Source organism: Salmo salar, chromosome 16 (genome assembly GCF_965601325.2).
Source record: "Salmo salar chromosome 16, fSalSal1, whole genome shotgun sequence".
NCBI lineage: Eukaryota > Metazoa > Chordata > Actinopteri > Salmoniformes > Salmonidae > Salmo > Salmo salar.
In genome coordinates, this window is record NC_138306.1 from 19,057,957 (window position 1) to 19,073,044 (window position 15,088).

Sequence of the window (15,088 nt, forward strand, 5' to 3'; positions counted from 1 at the left end):
ATTCAACCCTCTGGGTCAATACATGTTAGAATCACCTTTGGCAGCGATTACAGCTGTGAGTCTTTTTTGGTTAGTCTCTATGCACACCTGGATTGTGCAATATTTGCCCATTATTCTTTTTTAAACTTCAAGCTCTTTCAAGTTGGTTTTTGATCATTGCCAGACAGCCATCAAGTCTTGCAAAAGATTTTGAAGACGATTTTTGTCAAAACTGTAACTAGGCCTCTCAAGAACATTTAATGTCATCTTGGTAAGCAACTCCAGTGTATATTTGGCCTTGAGTTTTAGGTTATTGTCCTGCTGAAAGGTGAATTTGTCTCCCAGTGTCTGTTGGATAGCAGACTGAACCAGGTATTCTCATTTTGCCTGTGCTTAGCTCTATTTCATTTATTTTTATCCCAAAGAAAATTCCTTAGTCCTTGCCAATGACGAGCATATCCATAATATGATGCAGCCACCATCATGCTTGAAAATATGAAGAGTGATACTCAGTGATGTGTTGGATTTGCCCCAAACATAACGCTTTGTATTCAGGACAAAAAGGTATGACAGTATTACATTAGTGCCTTATGGCAAACAGGATGCATGTTTTGGAATATATTTATTCTACACAGACTTCCTTCTTTTCACTCTGTTATTTAGGTTAGTATTGTGGAGTAACTACTATGTTGTTGATCCATCCTCAGTTTTCTCCTATCATAGCCATTAAACTCTAACTGTTTTAAAATCACCGTTGGCCTCATGGTGAAATCTCTGAGTTTCCTTCCTCTCCATTAACTGAGTTAGGAAGGACGCCTGTATCTTTGTAGTGATTGGGTGTGTTGATACACCATCCAAAGCCGAACCTAAACCAGCTGCATGCATGCGCCACCGTGCATAAATAGATTTTGTCCCCCCACACCAAATGCAATCACGACACGCAGGTAAAAAAAATAGAAACAAACTGAACCAATTACATTAATTTGGGGACAGGTCGAAAAGCATTAAACCTTTATGGCAATTTTTTTTACCTTGCACTTGCTAGCTAATTTGTCCTATTTAGCTAGCTTGCTGTTGCTAGCTAATTTGTCCTGGGATATAGACATTGAGTTGTTATTTTACCTGAAATGCACAAGGTCCTCTACTCTGACAATTAATCCACACATAAAATGGTCAACCGAATCGTTTCTAGTCATCTCTCCTCCTTCTAGGCTTTTTATTCTCTGGACTTCCTATTGCGATTGGCAACTTTCATAAATTAGGTGCATTACTGCCACCGACCTCGTTTGTCTTTCAGTCACCCACGTGGGTATATGAGGAGATGGCACGTGGGTACCTGCTTCTATAAACCAATGAGGAGATGGGAGAGGCAGGACTTGCAGCACGATCTGCGTCAGAAATAGAACTGACTTCTATTTTAGCCCATGGCAACGCAGATGCTCGTTGGCGCGCGCGAGCAGTGTGGGTGCAATAATTGAATAATATAGATTCCTAAATGTATTTTGGTGTAGTCAGCCTGTAATGAATAACTTTACCATACTCAAAGGGATATTCAGTGTCAACTTATTTTTTAATTTATTTTACCCATCAACTTATAAGTGCCTGTCTTTGCGAGGCATTGGAAAACCTCCCTGGTCTTTGTGGACAGATAATTGTGTGGGATACAGAGATGGGTTAATCATTCACAAATCATGTTAACCACTATTATTGCAACAGTCCATGTGACTTGTTAAGCACATTTTTACTCCTGAACTTATTTAGGCTTGCCATAACAAAGGGGTTGAATACTTATTGACTAAGGACATTTCAGATTTACATTTTTTATTAATTTGTAAAAAATGTCTAAAAACTAAATTATACTTTGACATTGTGGGGTATTGTGTGTAGATCAGTGGCACAAAATGTGAATTAAATTACATTTTAATTAAATTAAAATTCAGGCTGCAACAACAAAATATGGGAAAAGTCAACAGGTGTGAATACTTTCTGAAGGAACTGTATGGCCATGGTTGAGGATTTTTGTGTACATCTCTGAACATATCATTGTTAGGTGTGTGTGTGTGTGTCTGTTTGTGTGCCCATTAGTGTGTCTGTCAGTGTGCGTGTGAGCCAGTGAGTGTGTGTGTGTGTGTGTATCAGCGTTGCAATCTCCTAGTCATTCAAGTCATGACACAGGCCAGACACTATTGTCAGGAGAGGCTTTCATCTGTTGAGTTCAGATGTGCCTGTCATCCAGTCCAATTATACACAGAGAAATAGGTATTGTTATACTCCGGGGATTGATTCAAGACAAAATAGAAAAGTAAAGAAAGGACTATAAGCTATGAAATATTTACCAACATTTGCACACACACACACCTACAAAAAACTTCCTCAACCAGTACTGATAGAAAGTACTACATAAATCAGAATTGCAGATAGTAATATGAGTATTGTTACAAAATGGAGGTTAACTTCACAAAGCCTGCTGTAAGCGTTACATACTATAACTAACACCCTGTCTGCATTGCCAGAAGACTGAAACTTACAGCCAGACATGGTCTTATTAGACTTTGTAGACACTTAGACACCTTACACAGTTATTGATGGTTCTTTTAAAGAGATGCCTATAGGTGGACCAGTGGAGATATGTTGCATCTCAGATAGAACGTCTGAGTCTCCTGCTGTTTGGACTGCAATTGAGACAGACATCAATCAGCAAGACTGACAAGAGTTGTCCCGTTCCACTGCTTCTCTGTCTCTTCGTCTCTCTCTCTCTCTCTCTCTCTCTCTCTCTCTCTCTCTCTCTCTCTCTTTCTCTGATGAACTGACAGTTGAACCAGTTCATGTCAGGAACTTCCACTTACCTACTGCTACCACATGGAGAAAATATCCAATGTAATGCAATAGCACAGCTGAACGTCACATTCAGATGTTAGACAGTTTGCTGCGCAGACTATTTTACGACAACTCGAACTGTAGGGAAGAGTCTACACTTCCCAGGAAGTGCTGGGGTAGTGTTGGGGTAGTTCTGGGGAGGTGCTGGGGTAGTGCTGGGGCAGTAATGCTTTGAGATGTCTTGTTAATTTAGGATATGTTATGAAAAAAAACATAGTACATAAATAATAGCAAAGATGATCACAACAGGAAAAAACAAAAACGAAATTCAGTTCAGAGTACTAACAGCACAGAGAACACTGAGACAGATATTTCACCGGAAGTATAAATGTGAAGCATCCGCTTAGCATTTCCACTCACTATCAAATATGGTAGGCATTCCCTGCCAAATATGGTAGTGAGAGGAAGCCCACCGGCCGGTGGAAGAAGATGGAAAAAGATGGATTTTGGCTGACATTCTGCAAATGTTCTCATAAATGAAACATTTGATCTCAATACAGTTTTCTGTTCCCAAAACTATAATCTATTATGAACAGAGTGGACTAAGTTTTGTAGACTTTAACCTTCGTGAAAGTTTTTAAAAAATCGCGTTGTTTCGAAGGAGCGCCAAGGCGAATTGAATCATTGCACACGCGCACTTCAGGAGGCATTCCCCAACAGAAATATGCAGATTAATGCTAGAACGTGCCAAAATGATCTCGCTAGCTCGTGTTTGGCTCTGCTCACCTTCTTGCTTGTTCTGCCCACTATGACTCATTTGTTCCCATTGGAAACAACAGGCTTTGTGTCACGATCGTAAAAAGGAGTAGACCAAGGTGCAGCGTGGTAAGTGTTCATCGTTGTATTTATTTTAAATCAGAACACTAAAAACAAAATAATAACCAATGATACCAACCGTAACGTCTTGCAGGCTTAACAAGCAGTACAAAAATAAGATCCCACAACTACAGGTGGGGAAAGGCTACCTAAGTATGATTCCTAATCAGAGACAACGATAGACAGCTGTCTCTGATTAGGAACCATACTCGGCTCAACACAAAGAAATAGACACCATAGAATGCCCACCCCACACCCTGACCTAACCACATAGAGAAACCAACCGTCTCTCTCAGGTCAGGGCGTGACACTTTGGTCTTTCTTGGTTTAGCTACAAAACATATTTGCTAACATCTTAGCCGCTATGCCAAAATATCTGAACCTCTTGACAAGGGTTAAGGTCACTCTAATATCATGCATGCTAGACAATAAATGAAAAAGCTTTACCCTGCTTACAAGAATTATTTAGCTCATAAATCATTCAATTATGGATGTCAGGTGTAGCAAGAGCCCAATGTTGTGACACCCCAGTATGGTGGACGTCTCTGTTTAGACAATCCTGCCATGATTTGTCAACACACTGTGAGATGGCTGCTTAAAGATGTCCTTGCTCCTGATTTTGACTCACTGATGTGGAACCCGGCTGGCTGGCTGAGATGGTGGGGGGTTAAGCCTTTTTCTCTGCGCTGATTCCTACTGGGCCATGAGTAGAGATTTACACACACACGCACTCACACAGACACAATGACAGACACACATAATGAGATTTACGCATGCACGCTATCACACGCATGCATGCATGAACAGACAACACCCCCCCCCCCAACACACACGCTCCCTGAGTAAGGGGAAACTCAAAACACATTAGCTAGATCATTAACTTTAAAGATAATACCCAATGCTAGTGCCATGTATTAATCTAACAGTACATACATTTAATGTACAAAAAACTTTGCCGTTTTAGCCTACCACCCAATGCTGCATCAGATGACCTGGCCTCCACAAACACCCGACCTCGACCCAATTGAGATGGTTTGGGATGAGTTGGACCGCAGAGTGAAGGAAAAGCAGCCAAGAAGTGCTCCGCATATGTGGGAACTCCTTCAAGACCGTTGGTAAAGCATTCCAGGTGAAGCTGGTTGAGAGAATGCCAAGAGTGTGCAAAGCTGTTATCAAGGCAAAGGGTGGCTACTTTGAAGATTTTGAAATCTAAAATATATTTTTATCATGACTTCTGCCAAAGTTGGTCCCTCTCCTTGTTCGGGCGGCGTTCGGCGGTCGACGTCACCGACCTTCTAGCCATCGCCGATCCATTTTTCATTTTCCATTGGTTTTGTCTTGTCTTCCATCACACTTGGTTACAATTCCATCAATTAGATGTTGTGTATTTAACCCTCTGTTCTCCCCCATGTCCTTGTCCGTAATTGTTTGTTGTAGTGCTTGTGCACGGTATGCTGGTAGTTACCGGGTTTTGTTTGACCCATTTATTGTATTATTCTGTTGACGGTGGTTATGGTTATTAAACACAACCGTTGTAAATCAATTTCCACTCTCCTGCGCCTGACTTCTCTGCCGCCAGTAGCATCGCATTACAATTTTGATTTGTTTAACACTTTTTTGGTTACTTCATGATTCTGTATGTGTTATTTCATAGTTTTGATGTCTTGATGTCTTCTTATTCTACAATGTAGAAAATAGTAGAAATAAAGAAAAACCCTTGAGTAGGAAAAAATTATCCACAAAAGAAGTGTAATGGTCCTTTACTACTCCTGTATGAGTGGACCGAAATAGTGTCTGCAGCGTGGGGAGAACAATTTGCTAAATTGCCCAAAAGCTGTTAATTACCAGGTAATGGAATCCCTGGTACTGAACTATACTCTCCTCAACTTTTTTTTTACTGTACTGTAATGTTAAGTACTGTGCATTACTGTGCTCTACTGTACTGTATTGTGCTCTCCACACTTGTGAAACATGATTGGTTCAGATTTGGTATGGTCCAGACTGGACAAAATCTGAACCAATCATGGATGTCTATGTTTGGGCCAAATCAAGGCCAGTCTGGACCAGACCAAAAATCAACATCTGTGGACGTTGAAATTAAAGCTGGTCTGGACTATATCAAAAAACAAAAATTCAAGGCTAGGGAGGACTGATCAAATTTCAACGTCCATGGATGTCCTGTGTCGGTCGGTGCACAGTGGGTAAGGATTCTGGTTACAGTAAATAGAAAGAGAGGGGGCTCATGGGTAGGTGTCAATAAGAGCCGGGAGAAGTGAAATTAACTGGAGAGCGAGAGAAAAGAGAGAGGGAGGGAGGAATTGTCCAGACTGTTTACACATCTTGCATTGAACACCAGATGACGGAAAGAAAACAGTTATCAGTTGAATATAACAGTATGCCAGTGGAAGGGAGGACTGTAGCAATTGACCCAACTATGATTTGTGATTGCTATGATTTCCCCTACCAGCTCTCACAGTCGCAAGTCAGAATTAGACGTTCAGCCATGTTCCTCAAACGTCATATTTCGAAGTTGTTCCAAACGTCAAATTCCGAAGTGTTAAAGGTTAAGTTTAGGCATTAACTCCACATTTTTAAGGTTAAGCATTAACTCAGAATGTTTAACCTCTCTAGGGTATGTGGGACGGTAGCGTTCCACCTCGCCAACAGCCAGTGAAATAGCAGAGCGCCAAATTCAAAACAACAAAAATCTCATAATTGAAATTTCTCACACATACAAGTATTATACACCATTTTAAAGATAATCTTCTCATTAATCCAACCACAGTGTCTGATTTCAAAAAGGCTTTACTGCAAAAGCATAGCATTATATTATGTTATGTTAGGACAGCACCTAGACAAGAAAAACCACACAGCCATTTTCCAAGCAAGCATATATGTCAATAAAACCCAAAACACAGCTAAATGAAGCACTAACCTTTGATGATCTTCATCAGATGAGTTCTTAGCTTCTGGGCCTGAGTAGCAGGCAGTTTACTACGGGCACGCTTTTCATCCGGACGTCAAAATACTGCCCCCTACCCAAAATAGGTTTTAAGGTAAGGTTTAAGGTTTGGGATAGGCTCATAACAAAAATAACTTTCTATTGTTGGATTCAAATTCACAAACTCTGGTATCAGAGGCAGATGCTTTCGCCCATCTGCAATACCTATCCACAACACCCTAACAAAATTGAAACCTACTTGAATGAAACAGCGCTCACTGTTGCCCCTAGTGGCTGGTTTCCACGTCATCTCCCGTCGTCCTCAGACATGGATGGACGTCGAATACTGACTTGTATTACGGGCGACCTTGCTGGAGTTCCCATTGTAACCAATTCAATTGCAATAATTCCATTACAGATTTTTGTGAAATCCCGTTACCAATGTGGTAACAGAATTTCGAGTTTTAATCACTTAATAATTTGTAAACCAAATAGAAACACTATAACTAATTGGTAAGGTCTACCTTTACTTGTTACTTCTGTGAACTTTCATTATCCTCCCTCCTCATGAGGGAGAGAAATTAGAAAATATCTTAAAGATATATACGTATTTGGTAACGACATTTCAAGGTGCAAGGTAATGTTTCTTAAACTTACACAAGGCAAATCATTTATCCCAAACTAAACATACAGTGCTTTCAGAAAGTATTCACACCCATTGACTTTTTCCACATTTTGTTGTGTAACAGCCTGAATAAAACATTTATTTATTGAGATTTTCTGTCACTGGCCTACACATGTTTAGAAATGAATAACAAATTAAAATCTGAAATGTCTTGAGACAATCATTTCAACCCCTTAATTATGACAAGCCTAAATGAGTGAAGGAGTAAAAATGTGCTTAACAAGTCACATAAATTGCATGGACTAATAGTGTTTAACATAATTTTTGAATGACTACCTAATCTCTGTATCTCACACATACAATTATCTGTAAGGTCCCTCAGTCGAGCAGTGAATTTCAAACCCAGATGTAACTACAAAGACCAGGGAGGTTTTCCAATGCCTTACAAAGAAGGGCACCTATTGGTAGATGGGTAAAAGAAAAGTACAGTCATTTAATATTCCTTCGAGTACAGTGAAGTAATTAATTACATTTTGGATGGTGTATCAACACACCCAGTCACTACAAAGATACAGGCATCCCTCCTAACTCAGGTGATGGAGAGGAAGGAAACCGCTCTGGGATTTTACCATGAGGCCAATGGTGACTTTAAAACAGTTACAGAGTTTAATGGCTGTGATAGGTGAAAACTGAGGAGGGATCAACAACATTCTAGTTACTCCACAATACTAACCTAAATCACAGAGTGAAAAGAAGGAAGCCTGTACAGAATAAATATATTCCAAAACCTGTATCCTGCTTGCAATAAGGCACTAAAGTAAAACTGCAAAGAAACTAACTTTATGTCGCGAGTACAAAGTGTTATGTTTGGGCAAATTCAAACACAACATATCACTGAGTACCACTCTTCATATTTTCAAGCATGGTGGTGGCTGCATCATGTTAGGTGTATGCTTGTCTTCAGCAAGGACTAGGCAGTGTTTTGGGATAAAAATACATGGAATAGAGCTAAGCACAGGCAAAATCCTAGAGGGAAAGATGATTCCTTCGGCTTTCCAACAGAAACTGGGAGACAAATTCACCATTCAGCGGGACATTAACCTAAACCTCAAGGCCAGAAATCCCCTAGAGTTGCTTACCTAGACGACATTGAATGTTCCTGAGCGACCTAATCGCCACTCCTGAGTGGCATAATCACTGCCAAAGGTGATTCTAACATGTTTTGACTTAGTGGTGTACGCTTATAAAAAAGGGTTCAAAAAGGGTTCTTTGGTTGTCATCATCGGGGAACCCTTTTAGGTTCCATGGAAAATCCTTTTTGGTTCCAGGTTGAACCCTTTTTGATTCCATGTAAAACCCTCTATGGAAAGGGTTCTATATGTAACCCAAAAAGGTTCTACCTGGAACCAAAAAGGGTTCTTCAAGGTCTTCTCCTATGGGGACAGCTGAAGAACCCTTTTAGATTGTAGATAGTGTATACTTAGGTAAATTAGATATTTCTGTATTTCATTTTCAATAAATTTGCTAACATTTCTAAAAACATGTTTTCACTTTGTCATTATGGGGTATTGTGTACAGATGGGTGAGGGAAAAAATAAATGAATCCATTTTGAATTCAGGCTGTAACACAACAAAATGTGGAATAAGTCAAGCGATATGAATACTTTCTGAAGGTACTGTAAATGTTGACATTAGTTAGCAGGGGTCTTTACTTCAACAGTATTATTATTCTTTTTTTTCTAAGACCCCATTCTGTTTGACCAGAAATCAAAGCCTGAAAATGGTCGAAAAGTGTATATATTCCGAAATTATCTCTTAGCTCTTAGCTTTCATTTGACATGCTTATAGGAACTTCACATGGTGCCGCTCATGCGTCCTTTTACATAGAAATGACCTACAAAATAAACACCATCTGGCTTTGAGGAAAAGTTATTTTCCATTTCCTATTTATCTCCAATAATGAGTTACGGTGAAAATGAAAAAAATGAAAAACTATGTATTGTGCTAAACAAAGTGAATGGGAAATACACTGCTCAAAAAAATAAAGGGAACACTTAAACAACACATCCTAGATCTGAATGAAAGAAATAATCTTATTAAATACTTTTTTCTTTACATAGTTGAATGTGCTGACAACAAAATCACACAAAAATAATCAATGGAAATCCAATTTATCAACCCATGGAGGTCTGGATTTGGAGTAACACTCAAAATTAAAGTGGAAAACCACACTACAGGCTGATCCAACTTTGATGTAATGTCCTTAAAACAAGTCAAAATGAGGCTCAGTAGTGTGTGTGGCCTCCACGTGCCTGTATGACCTCCCTACAACGCCTGGGCATGCTCCTGATGAGGTGGCGGATGGTCTCCTGAGGGATCTCCTCCCAGACCTGGACTAAAGCATCCGCCAACTCCTGGACAGTCTGTGGTGCAACGTGGCGTTGGTGGATGGAGCGAGACATGATGTCTCAGATGTGCTCAATTGGATTCAGGTCTGGGGAACGGGCGGGCCAGTCCATAGCATCAATGCCTTCATCTTGCAGGAACTGCTGACACACTCCAGCCACATGAGGTCTAGCATTGTCTTGCATTAGGAGGAACCCAGGGCCAACCGCACCAGCATATGGTCTCACAAGGGGTCTGAGGATCTCATCTCGGTATCTAATGGCAGTCAGGCTACCTCTGGCGAACACATGGAGGGCTGTGCGGCCCCCCAAAGAAATGCCCACCCACACCATGACTGACCCACCGCCAAACCGGTCTTGCTGGAGGATATTGCAGGCAGCAGAACGTTCTCCACGGCGTCTCCAGACTCTGTCACGTCTGTCACATGTGCTCAGTGTGAACCTGCTTTCATCTGTAAAGAGCACAGGGCGCCTGTGGCGAATTTGCCAATCTTGGTGTTCTCTGGCAAATGCCAAACGTCCTGCACGGTGTTGGGCTGTAAGCACAACCCCCACCTGTGGACGTCGGGCCCTCATACCACCCTCATGGAGTCTGTTTCTGACCGTTTGAGCAGACACATGCACATTTGTGGCCTGCTGGAGGTCATTTTGCAGGGCTCTGGCAGTGCTCCTCCTGCTCCTCCTTGCACAAAGGCGGAGGTAGCGGTCCTGCTGCTGGGTTGTTGCCCTCCTACGGCCTCCTCCACGTCTCCTGATGTACTGGCCTGTCTCCTGGTAGCGCCTCCATGCTCTGGACACTACGCTGACAGACACAGCAAACCTTCTTGCCACAGCTCGCATTGATGTGCCATCCTAGATGAGCTGCACTACCTGAGCCACTTGTGTGAGTTGTAGACTCCGTCTCATGCTACCACTAGAGTGAAAGCACCGCCAGCATTCAAAAGTGACCAAAACATCAGCCAGGAAGCATAGGAACTGAGAAGTTGTCTGTGGTTACCACCTGCAGAACCACTCCTTTATTGGGGGTGTCTTGCTAATTGCCTATAATTTCCACATGTTGTCTATTCCATTTGCACAACAGCATGTGAAATTTATTGTCAATCAGTGTTGCTTCCTAAGTGGACAGTTTGATTTCACAGAAGTGTGATTGACTTGGAGTTACATTGTGTTGTTAAGTGTTCCCTTTATTTTTTGGAGCAGTATATGTGGCATTGAAATCGTTCCAAGAACTAGGTTTTGACGCATATTGTGCATTATTTTTTTAAAGCATACAAATATCGGTCCACCAGATTATTTCTCTCCCTTTCTCTTTCTCTTCCTTTCACACACACACACACACACACACACACACACACACACATACAACCCCCCCCCCCCCCCTCCGCCACACACACGCTCACACAAAGGAGAAGTGTCACTATGGAAACTAGTAGAGATTTTAAAAGCTACCTCTTGAGAGGAGAGTTAAGACAACAAAAAGCTGTCCACAGTGTGACTGGCAGAGCAGCAGTAATATTCAGAATGTCATCTCAGTCTCTCTCTCTGTCACCACCTTAAACCAGACCTGTCAGACCTCACTGCCTTTTTTATGGGTAGGTGTGTGTGTGTCTTTTATTCAATACTTTTATATTTAACCTTTATTTTGACTAGGCAAGTCAGTTAAGAACAAATTCTTATTTACAATGACGGCCTACCCCAGCCAAACCCTCCCCTAACCCGGACAATTGTGCACCGCCCTATGGGACTCCCGATCACAGCCGGTTGTGATACAGCCCAGGATCAAACCAGGGTCTGTCATGACACCTCTAGCACTCAGATGCAGTGCCTTAGACCGCTGCACCACTCGGGAGTGTTAGTGTGAAAGAGATCCTGTGTGTGTGGTTCTGTAGGAAGCTGTGTATGTGTGGGTTTTAGTGTAATAGGCACCACATATTCCTTTAATAGGGATAATCCATTTCAATCCCACCTGCCACTGTTACCTTACCATGAAGAATGTAAGCCTAAATTAGTTGAGACATAGAGAAATGCCCATGGGAGATAGGGGAGGATCTGTGTGTGTGTGTGTGTGTGTGTGTGTGTGTGTGTGTGTGTGTGTGTGTGTGTGTGTGTGTGTGTGTGTGTGTGTGTGTGTGTGTGTGTGTGCATGCGTGTGTGTGCCTGTGCGTTCCTTAAGGCTCTGCACCATCGAGAACAGGTTTATCTGCCCATTCTCTCAAGGCTATACGGTGCAGGCCTATGCAGGGTCACCGCTGTCCTTCCTGATGTCGCCTTCAGCTGTAATCAGCACCATGGACAGCAGCACCACTAGAGCTCCCCCACAGCAGGGATTATGGCTGAATCTCAAATGTCTACACAGGCTTCCTCTCAGGGTTGAATCTCAATAGTCTATGAGGCTTCCTCTTCCCTTGTCCTTCCTCCACAATGATTCGAAAGCAGGTTCCCTAGTCAATTTACCAACCTACCATATTGTTTTCATCTAATAATGTTCAGATCAGTGCAGATGGAGGTTAGGATTTAGGAGATGAGGAGAGGAAGCCATTTTAAACATTTGAGGTAATATCCCAGGCTTGCTCCTCTGTGATTTAAACCTCTGAGGAATTAGACTACCTTAGGAAAGCTATTTAAATTGTTAAATCTTTTTCAACCTTTATTTAACTAGGCAAGTCAGTTAAGAACAAATTCTTATTTACAATGACGGCCTACACTGGCCAAACCCGGACAACACTGGGCCAATTGTGTGCCGCCCTATGGGACTCCCAATCACGGCTGTGATACAGCCTGGATTTGAACCAGGGTGTCTGTAGTGACGCCTCTTGCACTGAGATGCAGTGCCTTCGACCAATGCGCCACTCATGAGCACAGCCAACCTCAGCCATTCTGAGGACTAGTTTAAAATACTGAAAGTCTGGCAGGCAGTGTAAAGCTTAGTGTACCACCTGCCTCGGAAGATTGAGTCTTAGTTTTAGCGCCATTGTGTCTCACAGACTTGGCCTATGCTAAAACCGATGACACTCTGAGAAAAGAGAGTGAAAGAGAAAGATAGAGAAATAGAATGCGAAAGACAAGGGAAGGAGGATGGGTAGACGTATGTACAGAGTGAGTGAGTTTGTGAGAGAGGGAGAGAGATAGAGGGAGAAAGAAAAATAGACACAGTGCGAAAGACAGAGGGAGAGAGAGAGAGAGAAAGAGAGAGAGAGAGAGAGAGAGAGAGAGAGAGAGAGGAGGGTGCAGATAACAGGAGTGAGAAAACCTCCTCACCAGTAAAGATGATGTCAGTCTGCAGCTGAGCCCACAGTCCCCGACACCGAGCTGAACACTCCTGCCCCAGTCTGAAACACAGACAGAGAGAGAAGGAGAAAGGGAGAGAGAAGGAGAGGAGAGAACGGGATAGACTGAATGAATGGAATCAAGCAGGTGAGTATACCGAGTCACTTACCTACCGGTGTTCTATTTTGGGTTCATTCATTGACATGAATGCCTTTTGTATGTTGGGTTTAAGTTCTCAGATGCTAGCACAGATCGACAGGAGTGGGAGTCTGGAATCTAGAATCTGCTTCATCTGTCTTAACTTGATCGTTAATGTAATCCTTTTCTGTCACAGCAGCAGCAAAGTGTGTGTGTTTGTGTGCGTTTGTTGGTGTGTGTGTGTGTGTGTGTGTGTGTGCGCTTGTGAAAATGCATATGTGCGTATATGTCTGTGTGTGTTTGTGTGTGTTTTCACTTGTGTGTGTGTGGGGGTATTCACCTTAGATTTAAGGGCACTGTCATTAACATAAAGTTTTCAATTAACAGATTGCTCATTTGCTCTACAGATGTAGGAACTTAATTTGATTAAGTTTGCTACAGTAGGAAAATAATCCTGCTGCAACAGAAAATGTGAATTATCATGTGGATGGTTAGTACCTAAGCCTTATTTTCTCAATATAAGGCTCTGGTTAGTACTTTGAGTGCAACAGTGGAGGAGAGTGGTTTTTAAAGGTGTCTCACAGAGTGTGTGTCGTAGCGGGTCGGGGCCGTGCGGGGTTGAGTGATACTGGTGGTCAGATAGGTGTCACAGCTGTGGTGAGTCATCCTGTTGCACATGGCACTTCGTCCGACACTCGCTGTCCTGCTGCCTTCTATAAACCAATGAAAGACCACTATAGACTTGGGTCATGTTCATTAAGGCATACTGTAGTAAAACATTTTGCAACAGAAAACAAGAACAAGCATTTCTTATTGGACATGATTCAGATGGAACATCCTTGTTTCATCCATTTTGGACAGTTTTTCTTCCATTCTGTGCCTACTGAACATGACGCAGGGTTATCTTAATTTACTCTAAAATCACCCGTTGTCTAAAAATAAAATAAATTTAAATGAGAGCTACAGATGTAGGATCTTAATTTGAGCCAATTTGCTACAGCAGGAAATATAATCCTGCAGCAACAGGAAATGTGAATTGTTATGTAGATTATATTTTATGGACATTTTTGTATGGGTTGATATATTTTTTCGTAAGGGAAAATCAAGTCTGACATTTCGAAGTGGAAATTATAATCTTCAGAAGCATTTTTTTTAACCTGAAATACATTACAAGTTTTACATTTCCGTCTCAGACAGAGATGGATAGATGCACTTTTACGCCTGCTACGTTAGGTTAGATACACACAGACCGCATGGGCCGCATGAGAGAGGAATGTAAACAACACAATGACGAAAGAGAGGGATAGAGACAGTTTGTGAAAGTATGCCTTATCCACTTTGAAGATATAGCTAAATGACTTCGTCAGACAGCTCTGCAGCATACTTACATATAGGAAGGCTAGCCTAGCTAAATAGGATGACTAAAGACAGTACAGTATGGGGAACACAGAGATAACGTTGTCTGGCTGGCAGGCTTCTACTGTCTGAGCAGAGATGAGATGAAGACTTCATTAAGTCATCAAATAGAAACAAAGTAAGATTTTATTATTTCATAGTAATTTCCTATTTCCTATTGATGTATACCCAATGTGGAACTGACAGAGACAATTGAATGTTTTCAATGTTTTGGCAATTGAATGTTCACTGTTTTTGGCTTTGTAATTTCCATTAAAAAGCTCACAAATAATTTTTATGTCATTATTTCATAATGCATTTAATGTGTAAAAACAAATGATCAAAACCGAAATAGAAAAAACGTGATATTCTTTTAAATAATTGAACCAAAACCGACCTCAAAAAGCACCAATCGTTCAGCACTAACATCTGTATTACTGAACAAGTTCAGGTAGTACAGTTTCTGTTGGCCAACGTTTGCTCCCATTCCTATCATAACTGAACGTATTGAACGTAGGCTTGAGAAATCTCCCAGACAGTCAGACAATAGAGCAGGTCACAGATAAAACTCATAGTCAGCTAGACAGACAGCCAGCCATTCACAGTGTGTTGGTAAACCACTCAGTTAGTCACAGCATGGATTAC